Here is a 5,263-nt window from a genome sequence, read left to right on the forward strand (position 1 = left end):
CACAAATATACCGGTACATATATATACGAGTAGCTGTTGTTTTTTTTACATTCTAGCTTTTTCTTTTTTAAGACTTGATTTATTTGGTACATGCATGAAAGAAACTTTCACAACCTAATTATGTTTATTAATTCTATAAAAGGTACATTTCATATTCACTGCTGTAAATCCTCACAGGAGCCTCAGATTTCATTAATATGCAGCTGGAAAAAGAAAAGGCTTTCAGGTGCCTCATTTCTTCTAGTGGAAGAGCTATTTGCTCCAAACTGCAGGCCAATAATAACTTCCCCGTGGCCTGAATCAGTCCAGGATTAGAGCCACACCGTGTTCTTCCACCACACGTTTGTTTTTCATTCTGCCATAACGAGGTGCTGATGAGTGAAATAATGTTCTGTGTTCCTCACCTAAAGCACTTTAAACTGACTGATGTACGATGGCAGATAAATGTATTTCTGACAAAGCCCAAGATTTATCCCGATCTCCAGTCATTTAATTTATTTTAATAATTTAATTTAAAATGATTGCTATTAAAACTGTATGTTGCTTTATTGAAGGAGAGATGGAAACAGTTCTAAGTAGAAATTTTTTTTTATTTTATCTTTGTCCTTCAGTGGAGAAACTTCAGTGTATCTGCAGCAAAGTACCGGTAATGGGCAAATAAAAGCACTTAATAAAAAAGATTCATGCATTAAACAAAATAAAAATAAAACGACATACAATTGTGACAAAGACAGTTAAACTGTAAGTGTAGATCTTAAAAGAAAGCAAATGTATGGAGCTTAATCATAGTTTTTCTTTCATACACGCTCCGTTCAGTGCATTATGTTTCATTTAGGTCAGATGTTTATGTTTGTATCTTTGACTTATTAATGAAACAGTCAGTGTTTAATGCTCGGTTCATTTTCTAGCTGGAGGGGTCAGTTCCTAAAACAAAGAGATCTGCTCTAATTTATTTTTATTCAAGTGTGACACGATGAAGAGACCAATTTATCCTGCTGTGATTAAAGCAGTTGTGCCTAATTTCTCTTGCATCAAATTTAATTTATTTGTGTAAAAAGGGACAGAGCTCATTAATGAACAAAGGGTTAATATGTAAATGTGGCAGATTTTGCTCTGAGGGCTTATTTCCATCTGTAGCTTTGAGCAGGTTAGTGGTCAAACACAAAGAACCTGTCGCTGAAGCACTTGAAGAGTCCACCAAGCACAGAGGGAGAGTCGAGGGGTGGCCATTTTGGGGGACTTGGTCACCAAAGATTCATCTTCAGCCACCCCAATCATTTCAGGAAACTATAACTTTAAGCAATATAAAAAGCGTAGTTTACTCAAATGATAACTGTGGTTGGTTTACATATACCATATATTATGTGGTATATGTAAATGTATGTATCCATCTTGGATCTTAACGTAACAACCCTGTTTCTAATGTGACCTTTCTTATGCGTAGATGGAGCCACACTTTAAAATGAAAGTCGGCACCTCACTTACTTTTGAAGTTATCACGTTCACAGCGTGGATGGACAGACAGACGGACTGATGGTTGGTTGGAGGGTGTGTCCAACTCCCCTTTTTGCATTGAGAAAATATACACATAATGGAATTAATCTGTCTAGTTAAAATTTACACCAGTTTTGAAATGTGTTCCTTTTAAATTATTGTAGAAAATAGTTTTTATCCAATTAAATGCACGTTTGGTGTTTTGTCAGATCTTTAAAGGACAGTTGGTGGTAAATTATTGGAATATTTAGTAAGAGTTTGTACTGTGGCCCTGAGGTGTACATGAACAACATTTGAAAAAATAGAATTACATTTCAAAAAATGAAATTTCATTTGAAAAAAACACAACATTTTAAAGCTGAAGTGGCTGAAGCAGAAGTGGCCGGAATCACATTTGAAAAAATGGAAAAACATTTGGAAAAACTAAATTACATTAAGCCCAATTGGAAGTGGCCAAAGTGGAAGTAGCCAAAGCAAAAGCTGAAATTACAAGAAGAAAGTGGAGCACAATTTTGCTGAATTAGGCTGAAAAAAGTTCAAATGAATGCAAAAACTGTGGCATTTGCTGAAAAAGCCTAAATTAGCATAAAACAGCTACATGGTAGCTGAAATAGTCGAAAAAGATCCATGAATGGAACAGTCATGGAGAGGTTCCCTCATCTTGTTCTCTTCGACCGCGACTCGGGAACAAAAACATCCACCAACTCTAAAAGTGGCTGATGTTCTGGAAATCAAGTGAACTGGAGAGAAGGGAAAAAAAAATCAATGTTTTAATATTTTCTCAATCCCAGCTTGTCTGCAAACTGAGTGAGGTTATTAAGACACATTTTGGTTTTAATTCCAAGAGGATCAATAAGGAGCATTATGAAATAGTTTGTTGGGCCGCCTCTGCACAAGAAACGCAGCCGTCCCCGTTGCGCAGCTGACCGCCTCGTGCAACAAAGAAACGGGGAATTAACGCTGCTGAAAGATGATTGATTAAAGGAGGACCGCTGGATTAAAATCAATACAGAACTCAAGTGGAATTTTATTGTTTTAACCGTGTCCGCTGCCCCGGCCGCAGTTTGGGATTGATTTATCGAGTCGCCCCTTTGTGCACTGGAGGCAGATTTTCAAGCAAAGGAAATGTTCATGAATGTTTCAGCGACTCTGAAGCTCGTCTGAAGTAAAGTAACGTTCAGAAAGCTCTGACCAGGAGGCCGGCTGGTCATCCTGCACTTCCCTTCACGACTGCACTTGTAGTTCCTCATCCTCAGTCAGGCGTAACGCCGCTCTGAGAAGTTCCAACTGAAATGCAGAGTCGTCATTTTCTCCTCTTCCTGAACTCGAGCCGAAAGGGACTGTTTGAACACGAGCGCTGTGACGTGCAGCAGCTCCAATCAAACGGAGAGCTTGGCAGGAAGCAGGAAGGAGAATGCGGCGGCTGTTTGATACCACATCTGGAGAGCCGGTGTGAAAACGGAAAAGAAATGCAGCCCTCAAACAAACAACAAAAAAAAATCCAACAAAAAGAGTTAAAAATAGAGAAAAACGTACTTTCAGTTCATTCTTCTTCCTGAAAGCTGCAGATTCTAACTCTGCAGTGATTGTAGTGTATTTTATTTGTGCTTCTGTGCTGCACACTAATAAAATACAATCAAACCCATCAGGCCCTGTAATGAATTAAAGTAGTCCCTCGTTTATTATGGGGATAACGTTCTAGAACCCCCGGGCAATAAGTGAAAATCTGCAAAGTAGGGACATTATGTATATTTGATATATATATATAAAGGCTTTAGAAACTCTTCCCACTCTCTTGCAATGTTCTAAACTCTTAAACCTACATCATTTTAACAACATGCGTATATGTACTGTGTAGTACTGCAACATATTACTCACAGCTCTGCAGAACAGCGGCTCTGTACTGGTTTGGCTCGGCAGACCTTCCCTGCCAGTTCTGGTTGGTTCTCTGCAGCCCTTGAGCACCAAACACTTTTGGAGGGAGCCGGACCTTCGGACGAAATCCAGATGAAAAAAGTCCCAGTGGGCGGAGAGACCTCCCCGCTCGGAAGGGCCGGTGGGCGGCACTCAGATTCACCGATGAGTCTGGGGGTCTGGTTCTGGTCCTGTTCCCGGTCAGTTCTGTGCGGCTCTCTGCATCCGCTGGACGTTGAAGTCACTGCATGAATCAGGACCGAACTTTTTCGGATCAGATCAAAACTTTCCTTCCATTTCAGCAGAAGGCAACGGGGCTTCTGGGCGGAACACTGTTGGCTTCTGGGAAATGTAGTCGTTTTGAGCGGCGAAACAGTTTAGGCTTATTGAGAGAACTACTTAATGGTGGCACCTTTCTGAAGATTTTTTTTTTTTTGTTAATCTTTTACTGTATCCTGTACTGTCCCAATCACATATTAAAGTTGACAATCGTGTGTTGTGTACAATTTTTTTTCTTCTCATGTACAATCTTACTTTGAAAAACTGCGAAAGAGCGAATCCGCGAAAGTCCAACCGCGAAGTAGCGAGGGACTATTGCAGTGCACATTGATGATGGAGCTGCAGCCATTAGAGACAGCAGGGATTGATGCCTGGTACCACGGAGCTTCTGCAGGCTGTTGCTTTGACGAGGACACCTTCAAATCTGCTCGTCAAGTGCTCTGTGCGTGCATACTGTAATTTACATGGCTCCTCTGTGCTCTTGGGTTGTCCTCTGTCTCTTTCACACATGAAATATGCCACATTTGATGACTTCATTAATCTGGTAAAGCAGCAGCACCGTTCAGTCGTTCAGGTTTTCTCATAAAAGAGATTCACGGTACAGAATGCAATGTTTGTAATTTATGTCGGACTGGGCGCTGAATCAAGCGAGGTGTAAAACAAACGTCCTCACAAAGTCAAAATTTTCCTGCAACAAGTCGTGTGACAAATTTAAAGTTGTGCTCTGAGATGATGGAGCGACGTTGTAACTAATCCTGGCTGCGAATGGAAACAACTTGAGCTCATGCAGTGGAGCGTATTCTGAGAGCCGGTGCAGAAAACATGCTCAGATCCAGTTTCTCACCGGGCTGCCGCTGTTGGAGACTCGAAACGGGGAGAAAAATGTTCATTTTCAGCTGCAGTGTGCGTGTGCGGTGAATTGTGCAGCCAACTTGTGAAAATGAGACGTTTGTTGCCAAGCAGCTGACCACAACTTTATGATTAAGGAATATACTTTAGAAGTCAAGAAAGGTAGATTTGGACACTTTTTTTTTCTTCTGACCTGACTGAAAAATGTTGGATTGTATACCTGGATTATTGAGCATGGACTTTGTTATCCTCAGTGTAGTTTGTGTAACGGAACGTTCAAAGCTGCAATCCAAAGGAGAAGTTAAGAACAGCTGTGAAGCTCTAGAGATACAGAAACTAAACTAAGAGCCTGCAAAAAAAAAAAAAAAAAAAAAACTCTGGGGCTGTTCAGAGAAACAAAAGGTTGGCACAATAAATTTAAATGTTTTTCTTTTTTCTATTTAGGCTACAAAACCTGACTCACCTTCAGAGGTTCTCCAGTTTGTTCCTTGGTGTCAAAAGTGAAAACAGGTTTATAATGACAATGAAACACTGGATGCTGCACTTTTCTTAGACCTGTCTAAAGCTTCTGACACGGGATCATAACATCTTGTGTCATAAGCTCTCATAAATTTGTTTCTCAGTTCACACCATTGATTGGTTCATATATATATTTTTTATATATGTATGTATGTATGTATGTATGTATGTATGTATGTATGTATGTATGTATGTATGTATGTATGTA

Source organism: Nematolebias whitei, chromosome 16, assembly GCF_014905685.2.
Source record: "Nematolebias whitei isolate Nwh7 chromosome 16, NemWhi1, whole genome shotgun sequence".
Taxonomy (NCBI): Eukaryota; Metazoa; Chordata; class Actinopteri; order Cyprinodontiformes; family Rivulidae; genus Nematolebias; species Nematolebias whitei.